Raw genomic sequence first — 14,485 nt, 5'->3', positions numbered from 1 at the left:
ACACTTTCTTGGGGAAAATGTATTTGACTCATATTTTGACTTTTTATTTTGGTATATGTGTCCCATCCACTAACATGGAGGAGGCGGGGTTCATGACCTACACTGCAGCCAGCCACCAGGGGGCGATCCAGGGGATTTGGCTTCACTTCTGGGCAGCTGTCACGTCGTCCATCTTTAACTCCGCTCTGTGATACTGATTGACAGTGTGAACCACGTATGAGACAGAGAGAAGTGATGAGTTACAGATGCTCGTAGTAAACAAGCTGCCTGAGAACTCAAGTCCCTTTAATATGATGTTAATAAACTCTGAAAGCTCTGACAACTAAAATCCAACAAAGATTTCAGAAAATAAAAACAATGTTTTCTCGTCCATGTCCTATTTTCTTATTTCACTGCTCAGAAAAACCTGAATACATAGAGAGCAGAAACTGAGCCAGAGGCCCGGAGGAAAGTTCTCCAGAAGATTCTCATGATTCCAGACGGGCCCGAGCCGAGAGGCCTCGCCCGCCGCGCTGAGAGGCTCGGCCATTTTTATCGCCGTCTGGCTTCATGTGTTGCCAAGAAGCACTTTAATTGTTTCCCATTCAGTCGAAAGCCACAGAGCGCCAAGCGTTCCAGAACATACAAACCGTCGCTCTCTTTTTTCTTCTCCTTTCTTTTTCTGCAGACAACTGAAAATAATTGCATGTTTCAGTCTGGCTCTGAAACTGCAGCCGTGTGTGTTCTGCTCAGTTTGAAGTTATTTTGGTGAGGCAACACATGGAGGAGAATCAAAGATGGCTGCTGAGAGGTCGCACTGTTCGGCTCATCGAGGGGTTTCAGTGTCTCCAGTTAGACGTGCATTGTGTGTGTGTGTGTGTGTGTGTGTGTGTGTGTGTGTGTGTGTGTGTGTGTGTGTGTGTGTGTGTGTGTGTGCGTGCGTGTGTGTGTTCAGTGAAAGTGTGAGAGTTTATGTGTGTAGATCTGAAGCGATACTGTGTGTGTGTGTACTTGTACTTATATATTTGTGTTGGAATTAGGTTTAGGTTTGAATTTAGTTTGGATTGTTACGTTTAGGATAAAGGGCTCGGGAATGTATTGTGTTAATGAGTGTCCTCACTAAGATAGAGTACAGTGTGTGTGTGTGTGTGTGTGTGTGTGTGTGTGTGTGTGTGTGTGTGTGTGTGTGTGTGTGTGTGTGTGTGTGTGTGCGCGCACATCCAGAGATCCTGAAACTGGACCTTGGTATGTTGTCAGTGTAAGTGTGCCAAATCAGCGATTAACTGCGCTCCCTCTGAGACAGGCGTGGAGCCGAGTGACGCTCCGGAGCAGGTGTGTGTAAAACAATCCGCTCTCCGGCTCCTTGGAGAACTCTGGTCCCAGTGAGCTGCAGGAATAGACCCGATGATAGTTCAGGGACCAACGAGGGTCTGTCTGCTGCTCGGGTTGTGGAGGCAGCTCTGACAGCAGCGTCACTCACAGCAGATCCCAATGTGTGGGATACACAAGGAGAAGTAACTGAGTAAATCAGTTAAATGTTGAGTTAAAATAATGTACAGACAATAACAAAAGAGAAGAAAACAGCACCAGCAACATTTGCGTTGATTTCTCACAGAAATATGTCATTATGTTCATTTATGTACAACCTCTCAAGGGCAGACATCACAAAGTACTTCACAAGTATTTGTGTGTGTGTCCTGTTTATAACCGGGAGTAAAGGTTGTACACTCAGTAAGAGGTTTAAGTGTTTGATCTACATGAGCTGTACATGCTCATAGTGCAAGGTTGAGGATTCATAGAAGACGAACCGGGGAATTCGTTGGTATTTATGATGAAAATGTCTCTTACAACGGAACACTCAGTATCTTTCTTGTGTTTAGTTTCTATGGAGCCGTTAACCATGGATGAGTAGGTGTCGGGGGAATAAAGTAAAGTGAGAACTAATGAAAGTTTAGGTTTTTCAGGGCTAAAATTCTGAAGTGTTTTCATCAGGTACATTTTAAATGTGTTTCGCAGAATCACATCAATAACACGTCGCAGAGTCCGGGATATTTCTACCTCCTTATCCATCTTAACAATAACGTACTGCTCTAACTGATTTTTGTAGTATTTGTATCTCTGGACAGCAGAAGTATCACATAAAACTCTGTGAGTCTGCAGCCAAACACAGCGCACCGTCAAACTGCTGGACTCAACTTCACAACACCGAGTTTGGACGTAGCTCTGACTGTAAAACTCAGTTTCACACCATCTGGAACGATGCTGAGCAGACAAGCTCTTTAACTGGTTCGAACCCAGATCCAACAAAACTGTTCTTGGAAAAACAGGTGATCGAGGATTTAATGGGTCAATAAGCTTTTTACTGGGTGTCAGCAGTGACGATAAACAATTTATATAATATAAATAATATCATTTTCACGCTAAGAATCCTTAAGAACTGTCAAGATGCCAGGAGTCATCAATAGTGACGTAATTCTGGAATATAATAGAATATTAGATGAAGAATTAACATACAACAGTTCAAGTAAAGTTGATTAAAATGATCTAAATGTTAATTAAGACTGAATGTGATTAGTGAGTAAGACTGTTCTGTCAATAGTATTTAAAGTTGATGATTTTAACCACTAGGAGGAAGGAAGACGCCAAAACAACATCTACATTAGCATAATCTATGTTATATTCATGGATGCGATGAAGAGTGGGTTGTCCACTAGGCGGAAGGTTGCTGGTTCAATCCCTGGCTCCTCTAGTTTGTGTGCTGAAGTGTCCTTGGGCAAGACACTTAGATCGTAGCTCTCTCCTTTTGAGCTCTGCTTTGGTCTCCACCAGCCTTCAGCTGCTGGATGTTACACTACGTTCAGCAGATCGTCTCTAACTGCTCCTGAGCAGCTAGAAAACCGGCCGTCTGTTAGTTTCGCTCTCAGATCTCTGGTCTCACTGTTCGTACCCAGTCAGGCGGGATGTGCGTGAAACAAAGGGATGAGACTAATATCTGGTTCACACAGCAACAATCACAGGTGAACGTCCTACGGAGGGACGAGTGATAATCTCTTGCATGTGGAACACGATGTCCTCGAAGATGCGTTCGTTCACACAATTAAACTTAAGAGCGACAGACCCCCACATACCAACGCGCCAGCCGCTGATGTTTGTTGGATTGTTTGTTCCCCCCCCCACTCATGCTCAAACATCAGAACTATGTGAAGGGGTGGGGATTCAGACGGTGGTCTGTGTTCAGCTCTGCGTTTGAAGCACACTGACCTATTAAGTAGTTAAACCCACTCCTCTGGCAACAGATGTTACTGAAAACAAGCTTTCTGAATTATTAGCGGAGCATCGTGTGACCTCAGTCTGAGCTGCAGCGGGGTGGCTGCTCCCTCTCTCCTCGGCCGTCCTTCTTGGACAGATTAGGAATACCATCAGTGGCCAGGACTCCCTCTGCCATCCCCATTTATGGAACATCTGTTCCATCTCTCTGGCCTTTTCTCTAATTGCTGGATTAGAGGGTGACGGGAAGGCCCTGGTTGTTGAGAGTCGTCTCTGAGCTGTTTTGACATGTCCGCCCATGATGTGCGATCATAAGGGAAAAATGTCTGTGTGGGTCATGGTATCACAATGTTCAATAGCAGTCAGCGGGATGATTGCAGGGAGAGGAGGGCCGGGTGTGCTGATGGTCGTTACTTCAAACCGTCCTGGTGGTTTACAGAGAGGAAGGTCGAACACACAAATCGTAACTCCTCGTGTGCAGCATGAACTCTACTACGTGATATTTCCGTCTAAAGTAGCTGAACACAAAAATTGCACAACATGTTTGTCATTGAGTTTCAAACACGTTCATCAGTACAATAAGAATTTTATTCAATTAAATATATATTCATATCTTCAGTTTTACCAACTAGACATTTGAAACGACTAAATATACAAGACTAACTCTGACAGATACAGAACAGGACAGAGGGAGCTCACCATCGAATCTATGATCAGATATTTACATACATATTTAAAAAGTACAGTATGTGCTGTAGATAAAAGCTGTAATTTATCTTAGTTGTTTTCTACGTTGGCCATGTTTCCAGGGGAACAAATAACATTAACAAATGTAATTTAACTTTTTTTAAACTTCAAAATATAAATAAAAGTTGTAAATATTTCAATTAAAAAGTCCTCTTGTTTTCTTTCTTCTCAAGTCGTTGATAACACTCTAATATCTGTGCACTAAATATGTAGCTTAGCATAAAGCCTGGAAAGGGGAAAGCTAGTGAGCCCAACTTACTTATGTTGAAGTTCACCAACAGAGAGCTGGTTTGTACCGAGGCTCATTTAAACCATTAGAATTAGTGTTAATGGTAAAGTTAAAGAGTTAAATCTGTGATGTAACTCTGAGCAACCGACCTCAGACCTGGCTGGAAAACCTGGAAAACAAAACGGTGGAGTGCAGTCACAGGTCGCCGGGCAGATAAGGAAGGAACATTTAATCTGCACTTTAACTGGAAGAGAATGTGAATTCTGTCTTGGCTGTTTTTCTGCTTCACAAACGGAGCGAGACTCAAAGGCATCGTTGTTTGGTTTATTTGCCATGAAATTAGGAGTCATTAAGGGTCCGGGGGCAAAATGGTTCCACATGCGAGAACCGTCTTCCATCTCACGTTCAAGGTGAACGGCAAAGAACGCCAGCTCTCTCTCTCTCTCTCTCTCTCTCTCTCTCTCTCTCTCTCTCTCTCTCTCTCGAGTGGGACTCTTTTATTTTTATAACCTTAAGCTGCAGGTTCACCCTCTGCACTAATCTCCCTCTCACCAGACGTCTGACGGTGACAACGTTAACAGCAGGGCGTCTTTTTCTCACCCTCGCATTTCACGTTAGCTGAGCTTTGACGTCACATGGCAACACAGAGAAACTCAGGAAAGCTCAGACACGCGTCCTACTGCTTTATTTATTAGTCTATTATTAGATGTGGAATTTGAAGTGTGACTGTGACTGAGCTGCCACCGACAGAGACCTTGTACTCGGGGCCAGGTGGAGCGCGTTGGACAGAAGGTGCCAACAGGAAGTTGACGGCTGCTGCAGACGGCGACTGAGGATATTTCCACAGAGGCTGACGCACAATGACATCACAGGTTAAATGACTCTGCGTTGTTGATCGTCACGAGGGAAAAATGTACGACATCAAGTTAAAAGGCACAAACTGGATTTTATCCTTTTCTCAGGATGCAGGTGATTCTAGAAAAAACATTTTGAAATAAAAATGCAGAAGCTAATTCAGAATTATAATGTAGTGAATTGAAATTACGTGGTTACGTTAATATGTCAAGATTTAACTGACTTGCACATTATTTCGACTGAAAGCGAGCGAGTGGGCGTGTTGATGAGGTTTCTAACGCGTGACGGACGTGAAACTGGAAGAATACTGATAACTCAGGATGAGGAAGAGGAGCCGTACACGTAGAAGACGAAGACGTCGACTTGGAAAGACGAGGAGATTCCAGAGCTTTTGGTGACGAGGGCCGGTGTGGATGTATTTTTATTTATACGTCATGTCCTGCCTCCTGCAGCTCGTCTCTTTTCTGGAGTCCATCTCTAAAAAAACTGCTTATTTTTGCTATTTATACTATTTTTACTTCCAGTGAGAATCTTGTTCATCGACGCTAAATTAAACCTAATTGTGATTCTTTGACCCTCTGTTGTTAAAATTCAGCCAAATCAGGCAGCAGCTTTCTGAGATCTCCTGCTGAAGAAGACAGAAAGGAATGAAAACATCCCCCCCCACACACACACACACACACACACACACACACACACACACACACACACACACACACACACACACACACACAATGCTGCCATCAGCTCGTATACTGTAAGCATGATGAAACGCTCTATATGCTGCAAAATATAAGAACCGCTCATGCATTTTTCAACAGCGCGGCCAGTTCGTGCTGCTTTTGCATGTTTGTAAGTCGGCTCTTTGCATCTGTGCGTTAGGTGGTTGACTTTGAAAACTGTAATTTTGAGTTTTTCAATCACACACTCGCGTGAAGCACAAGCTTTGACTGATCAGGGCAAAGTTTTTCATGCACATTCAGGAGATCAGGTGTTTGAATGTAGAGCAGAATGAGAAGCTGAGCGGTAAACACACATTACAACGTTTAAAACAATGTAACGATTCTTTCTGTTCACTGTTCTTTCACATTAACGTAACAACACATAGAAAAAATAGAAAACGTAACGGTTCAGTCACACAGAAGCTCAAGGAAAAATAGTCAAGTTAATAAAGATGGACGAGACGTCTTTACTTCCTCCCACTTCCCACGAAGCCAAACTATATGGAGCCAGTCTGCTCAGGAGCGACCAGAGGACGATGAGGACGTGATGTTTGTATTCTACCGCGGAGAACTCCTCATCGGCCAATCTGCTCATCCAGGGATTTAATATAAAATTGATAAACATTCATTTTACAATAAACTCGGGTGTGATGCCGCTCTCTGAAACATGTTCCCGTCGCGTGTGTCCCTGAATCAGAGGTCAGCGTGGAGCGGGGGACGTGAAGCCACCTCTGTGCAGCAGGCAAATCATTAAAACATGAGTTTCTCTGCTTTCAGGGGGAATGAAGTGCAAATTGCATCAGGGTACAACTGCTGCTATTTTGAAAGTGGCCAATCAGGATCAAAATACATATCTGGAACCACAAAAAGCAGAATAGAACCAGTAGTTCAAGTACAGTACAACACAAAATACAGCGTATCAGCCTGTACAGCAGGAAACGAAACGCATGTACAGAGCCGAGCCGCCGAGCTATTGGTCGTACTTAAAGCTTTATTCAGGTGAAGCCACCAGACCTCTACCTGAACCTTTGATTCTGTGGGATTGAGTTTCCCTCTTGTCAAAAGAAGTTAATAGAATTTTCCTCCCTGAAAGATATGAAAGGGTTCGGCTGCGAGCTCCCGCAGCGACCGAGGCTTCCTCTAATCGCCTCCAGGGGAAATAAATGAGAACTCCCACTGCAGCCGGTGAACGTGGGCACGGCTCGCTCGCCATGCTGTTTTATTGACGTCCAAATATGACCCATAATTAAATTATGAGCTTAGCAAGGTTATTCACAGTTATGACATTTACATGCATTGATCAAAGCCGCTTCTGTGCACGTCGATGAAACGTGACCTAGAAAATGTTCCTCGGCATTTAGATGTTTTACATTTGAAGCTGTTGGCCTATCAGCGATAAAGACACATACTTTTCAAGTGTTTTTTCTGTAATGAAATGGTCTGTTGTTTGTGCCAGAGACCAAAATAAAACGATAACGCTGGAGTAACCAGGTTAGGGAGTGAACGCCGTGCATGTAAACATGGCCGCTGTCTCCTGAGCTGCCAGCGTGTGATGGATGAGCCGTGCAGGAGATTAAACGCTGCTCGGTGCGCAGTGGCAGGTGAGTCCGGCAGCCCCGCATCTCTGTCTGTCTCCAGACGGCACCGGGCCCTTCGTCAGAGGCCGCACTACAAAGGCCCTTTAGCTCGCCATTGTTCTCCGCGATCAATATGGAGGTGCGGCGGTAGAAAGCACCGCCGGCACTGTCAGGGGAGTTCAATTAAAATGATGGAGGAACACTCTGTAGTGCATCACGGCGCGGTGCTTTCAAAGTATTAACATGATGCAATAGGGCCTTATACATTTTACATGTGACGGTACATTACATGACGTGTTTGCTGAGGTGAAATCTAAAGTTTCAGCCGAGAGATATACGGGAAATAACATTAACACACAATGAAAATATAAAATTTAGTTCAGAAACAAATACTAATGTCAGACAGGATCAGTGTGGTGCTTTAAATTTAATAATTTTTTGTGTAAAACGTGAAAACAGCCTGATCAAACTGTGTCTGTCTTATATTCAGACTCACACACACTGACTGAATATCTAAGCTATGATATTACTCCAACTGTAAATAGGTTGTCTACATTTCAGGATGGATAAGACTCTGTATAACACAAATTTTTAGATTATAGACTGTAAAAAAATATGAAGAGCGTCTCCTCTTCCTCCCACTATCCAGAAATGAAGCCAAAACATCCCAGATATCAACGGCGCCATCTTGCTCCCGCCTCCACCACATGCTCGACCAATCACGAGTCGGTCACAGCTGTCAATCATGACATTCCACCCCTTTATTACAGCATCAAATAACCAATCAAAACCAAACCTACCAGAAACCTGAACGATCGTAAAAACTACAGAAAATGACAGAAAACATCTTTTAAGAAAAATGTATTTGACATTTTAGTCCATGTTCTATCCACTAACATGGAGGAGGCTGGGTTCATGACGTATACTGCAGCCAGCCAGCAGGGGGCGATCCACATGACTTCATCCTCTCATCTATTGTTAAGACAACAACATACAAAGAAGTGTTTATGGCCCATTTTCTAAACGTCCTAACCCCGGTCAGGCGGCAGGTTCCTCTGTGGTCGTTTCATGTTGTCAAAGAGCTTCAGTCTTCCTGTGATTAAAAGGTATTTTGGGGAAAGTTTCCCATTGTTTGTGTTTTTATTGTTTTCCTGAATGATCCTCCGTCAAAGCCGAGCAGAAGAAAGTCTCCAGCAGGTTTCGGCTGTTCCCTGTGATGTTGCTTTTACATAATTCAAAGAGCCGCAGATTGTCTGTAGCTCAGTGTTTTCTAGTGATTACACTGAATTCTCTCCACTAACAGAACCAACGAAGGGATCGTCTCAGTGTCTCCGCTCGTCCACAGTTCAAACCCGAGTTCTGTACCCTCTCGTGTGTTCGACACTTTTCTGTCACTTTTGTTTGGCCGACGTCGTCTGAGATCAGGACAAAGCAAAAGCAGAGAAATGGTTGTTTTTGACTCATTGAGCTCCGATGTAAAGATGCTGTGCAGCTGAGGTCCACTCTGATCCCAGTGTGGTGTAAACACTGTGTCCTCTTACACGCTCTCATCGATTTACTCGGTTTTTCCATTTTAAAGCCGAGCAAAATAAAAGCACAGATATGTTCTGCGTCTTTTTTTTAAACAACCGCTGCCGTAGTGTGTAATTATATAGAGTGTATATATAAACATAGTTATTATAAGCTCACATCCATGCATATACATTTACAGTGTGTTTCCTTTACATGATGTTAAAGTAGAGCAAAGATAAAAGCGGAAAAATCACTGGCTTTTCTTTGTTTCTTTACAACAAAGGCTGCAACTCCGGTTTTATTGCCTGACCTAAATATGGTCTGTAACTTTCCAGTAAAGCTCTTATTGTAAATTCTATGTTTCCTTAAACTCTTCTCAGTTCTCTCTTCCCTTCGTAGCTGCACGGTAACAAAAAAAAGAGCAACGTAAAGACACCGAAGTCTCAGACTTTCCCCGTTGTCTCCCTCAACAGCAGCCTCTTGTTGAAAGAAACCACGGCCTGTGGTTTTATTGTATAATTACAAGTATGTACATCCCATAATTACAGTATCACATGCACCCGCGCAGTTGCACCGTGTTTTCCTACATCACACCGAAGGAGAGCCAAGCAGAATCACAGACATCTCTGCCTCGGCTGTGGCTCACAGCATAGTTTCTACGTGGTGTAACTTCTGTGCTGGATGCACTTTTACACATAGACTCTGTTTTCCTGGAGCATTTTAAAGCGGAGCAACATAAAATCACATAAATCTCATATTTCTGGCTTTTATTTTCTCTCGGAGACGGGCTGCAACTCATTACACTGTAATTATACAGTAGATCCATCCGTCTGTTTATGCTGCTCAGGGTCACTGAGGGCTGCGGCAATCAAGCACAATACATACATCCACTGTGTAATTATGGCACATTACAGTCAGAATGTAGTGGGACTGTGGTGAGTGTTTCTCTGCTCTGTCTCTGGGCTCCGGATTCGAACAAAGACGACGGAGATTGAAGTGCAGTTGCGTCCGTGTTGTGCAAACACGACGTGACGTCACGAGTCGGATAAGATCTGGTGCACAGTCGCCCGTTTGATCCCGGAGGTGTTGAGGCGAGCTGAGCTCGCAGGTCTGCAGGATCTGGATCCGGCATCGTCACGTTGAAACGAGAGAGGGACAAACACAAACTGTTGTTTAAAGTATTCATACTTAATCTTCATAGTGTATTACTTAGATTTTATCCTTGATCAAAAGTAGGACACAATAACTGCCACATACTTCTGATGTAAATATAAGTATTTAAATATAAAGGGCTCATTCTAGGGTAGACAAGACAATTCGTGCAATTCAGATAATACACATTATTTTATATTCAATTTCTGCCAAAAGATTCTTTCACATAAATCTTACATAAATGGAACTTTAAAGCAAAAATAATCCACAGAGTTATGTACAGTTCAGAAAACACATTTCTTACCGAATCAGCAGAAACTTTGATTTGAGGAATCAGGGGAGAAAAAGTTAAATATGAACATGAAAAGTTTTGTCATCTTTTTTGCAGAGTCAGAGGAAACGACACGTTGTAAAACACATGATTCTGTACCGAGGCAAAATCACTGAGATCTTGTTGCTTCCTCCCGTCAGCCAGTGACTGATGCTCCGTCGCAGCCAGAGGGTTTATTGTGCTGTGACACTGTGTTCAGCCAACTAACCAGCCCACACACACACACACACACACACACACACACACACACACACACACACACACACACACACACATCCTGCACCAGCAGCACCACCGCTGGCTCGTTCGGGCTGGAAGCCGGCTGCCCAGCAGGTCGGGGCCGGGCTGGGTCAAAGAAGCGCGGTGGGAGGACGACCAGCTCTGGCGGCTTGTGTCCCTCTCCACGACAACTGTGGACACAGCCGGAGACGCCCAACTGGGCCAGAGCCGGGGACGCTCAATGGTCGCCATTGACAAGGCACTTCCTGGAGGACAGAGAAATGACCAGTGAAGAAGAAGAGAGAGGAAGAGAAGAGGGAGCACGGAAACAGAGTAGGAGGAAGGACGAGGAGAGCGATGTCACAAGGACAAAAGAGGAATGGAGATGGAGAAGAGGAAAAGGACGAGGAGGTCAAAGAGAAGGGAGGAGACGAGAAGACAAACGGAGGGAGCAAAGTTCCAGGATTCGAAAACAAGTTGAGGAGATATGGTGGCGAAAGAAAGAAAGAAACAGACTGAAAATAGGAGGAGGACAGTGAAGAGTAGAGGAATATCAGGAATATTCAGGATCAGCAAAGTCATCAACAAACATCGTCTGCAAAGAAATGAATATCTGTATAAAACTCTGAGTCAATCCACTCTACAGAAGATGAAATATTTCACTTCTGGTCCAAACAGGTAGACGAACCCCCCCCCCCCCCCCCCCCCCCCCCCCCCCCCCCCCCCCCCCCCTTCAACCAGAGGGTGAGTGTGAGGAAAGAGAAGAGAGAGAGACCAGCAGAAAGAGGACAAGAAAGGCAGAGGTGACAGTGAAGTGGGAGGAAAAGAGGTAAATAGCCTGAAGACAAGTGGGAGATGAAAGCAGACGGGGGGAAAGAAGATGAGAAGAAGAAAAGGAAGCAATGGGAACAAAGATGAAGAGAGAGGTTGGAGGGTTGGAGGGATTCAGTGTCGACCCGTAACAATGATGCACACACACACACACACACACACACACACACACACACACACACACACACGTCTGCCAAGTGTAATTTTCTCTCTTGACCCCCACTGAGCACCCAGAGGTTTCTTCTCTTCCTCCGCTCTCTCATCACCGTCCTCGTTTTTTCCTCTCGTTGCTTTTTCTGCTTCTTTATTCTCTTTTCGACTGTGAACAATTACCACATCTGGAGCCTGCGTCCTGACGTCTCCTCTCCTGTATCAACAAACATCCACCACCTGCTGCACCTTTCATCTGAGCGGGGGCGTCATCACGTCCACATCTGGAAGCTCAACATGTCGCTTAACTGATGGGGACGATGTGCAAAACGTTTGAACAAATAACGTTCCTGGTTGAAGAGTCGACAACAAATGTTAAGAGGCTGTTTTTTCTCTGTTGCATCACGAGTTTCCCTCGGCGATTTCTTTTTTCTGGTCTGGGAAGAAGATATTTCGAGTATATTTTAAATGCTAGGATTCCCTGACTGTACGAACAATAATATTTCAAATCACGCAGCCAGGATTACAGACGCTGGCAGATGAGAGCGAGTTACCGGGCTATGGATGCATGAGTGTATTAGTCAGGAGGAGAGATTTCTGGGAGACGTGGCTCGGACCCAGCAGGGATGAGGTTTCATTTCCGGAAACACAAACTGCAAATTGAGTCAATCTGCAGTTTGCAGACTCCCGGCAAGACACAGCGCTTTGTAACCAGCACAGAGACAGGTACAAGATACAGGACGTGTTCGATGATGATTCGAAAACATCCCTGAAAATCACTGGAAGCTTCTGGCTGTGATTCAAACTCTGTTACAGTTACAGTGGGTTCTGTGCTTAAACGTGCACAAACAGCACTGTCAATAAAAATGTTCCCTTTCACACACGTCTGAAAACAGCTTCAACAACTCCAGACATAGTCTTTAATGTCGCACTTGGAAAAAAAAACCAGAGGCCGCAGAAACTGTTCCCTGAAACGTATTTGATGAATCAAATGAGCAGCATTGAAGCATATTTAGTGAGAAACGTCTTCATTGTGCTTTTAACTTTTGCAGCTGCAGCTCGATAACAGTAGCAGATGTTCAGATGTGGATTGTTAACATCTGCAGTGTAATTACAATGACTCACAACACGCTCACTGGGCTGGTTCCATTTAAAGCTCTCGTATAGTTTCTGTGTCGATTCCTGCACGTTTTCCTGATTCTGCTCACAATTCACTTCAATTCCTCTGAATCAGACCTTGTACCATGTTAAACTTTTACAATGTTGAACTTTTTTTGATCACATTTATGACACTGAACAAACTGGATGAGACACATTTTATGAAATAATCCTCAGCTTTGAGTCACAGGTCAAAAACAAGGGAAAGTGTCAGTTTTAAAAAGGCAGATGTGCACAGTGTATAAAAAGCCGATTGTTGGTGTTTGGTTGTTTTTCCTGCTCCTGCACATCTGCCTCTCGTCAGCTGGTCCTTGACGCCTGCTCAGCTGTTGCTCGTTGGCTCATCGGGCTGAAGACATAAACGCAGCTCTGCTCTCGAGCTCCCGTCACATCGTCAGCTCTCCTGTCTCCTGCCTCGTGTTGCTCCGACTGTTCCCCCCCCTGTTTGACCTCATCGATTTGAAGTCAAAGTGGTTTCTGTCCGTAGCTGTTTCCACAAACTATCACAGGGCACAGGAACTGGGCCATTTACACAGACTGAAACTAGAAAGTATCACCTGCCAGTCTTATGTAACGTGTCGTGTCCCAGACAAAGAGAAAAAGAAACCACATCAACGAGGCATAAATAAAACAAATGAATGAAAAAGGGATGTGACTCAGTCGGGTGCCAACAGTCCCCTTTTGAAACCACATTTATATTCACTAGATCCAGATTTTAGTTTGGATCCGCACCAAATTTCACACTCTGCCCTAAACAAGACATTTTCTTTTTTATTCATCAAGATCCATTAATTATATTATCAGAGAAATCAAGGAAAACCATGTTTGGCCTTTTAACCTTTTTAAGATGTTTTCACTTTAAATGAAAACCAGTAAAAATAGGACTTGAGTTTGGTCTGAACCTGTTTCCCATGCAGCGTGTTTTCCTGTATCTCCCTACGACGGCTTGTTAAATGTGAAATATGTGCAGCCGTGGAGCTCGAGCTTGTTTCTCCCGACGTTTAATCACTGCTGGGTTGAAATGAAGAGAGATTCCGGGGCTGTTTTTCAGTTGCTGCCTGTTCGGGTGAAAGGCCCGCTCCATATCTCCCCTACTGTTTAGGCTGAATTGCTTTTTGAATAATTCCATGGCTGATTTCTCACGGCTGTTAGCGCCTCGCTGTTCATCTAAGGGAGGGCAGAGGGAGGGCGGGGGGGGGAAGAAGAAGCTCTTTGGACACAAACCTAATTAGCCCGGGCGTTAAACCTGTCCACGCCACAGTGGCTAACGGTGAAGTGATAACCGTCCCCGAGGTAATGAAACCTCTTCGCTAAGCAGAACGCCAGGTACTGTACGTTTTATCAGGGACGAGAAAAAAAAACAAAAAACAGAAGCGCAGTGACGGAGAGACGAGGGGAGCTGTTGCCTAGCAACCAGCAGGTCTGACAGATGTTTTGTGGGTAAGGATTTTGAGTTGAGTTTTTTTTTGCCCCTTTTTTAATAATAATTTTTCTTGTGAAGGCATCTGCTGCTCTCAGATAGAAACATGTCACAGGAGCAATAAACCCGAACTTCACCCCTGAAACAAAGCTGCGACGCGACTGTGTATGAAACCTGATTTACATTTCTCTCTGTTGCAATTCAGTTTTATTTCTGTGAAACATTTCGATTTCTTCGTTAGTCGTAGGTATGGTGTCATTCAAAGTGCAGAACTTTGAATCATGGGTTCACGTCCTGTGTCACCAGATCAGTGTTAACCAAGACGATAATCTTGAT

Source organism: Hippoglossus hippoglossus, chromosome 22 (genome assembly GCF_009819705.1).
Source record: "Hippoglossus hippoglossus isolate fHipHip1 chromosome 22, fHipHip1.pri, whole genome shotgun sequence".
NCBI lineage: Eukaryota > Metazoa > Chordata > Actinopteri > Pleuronectiformes > Pleuronectidae > Hippoglossus > Hippoglossus hippoglossus.
Note: the sequence above shows the minus strand (reverse complement) of the source record.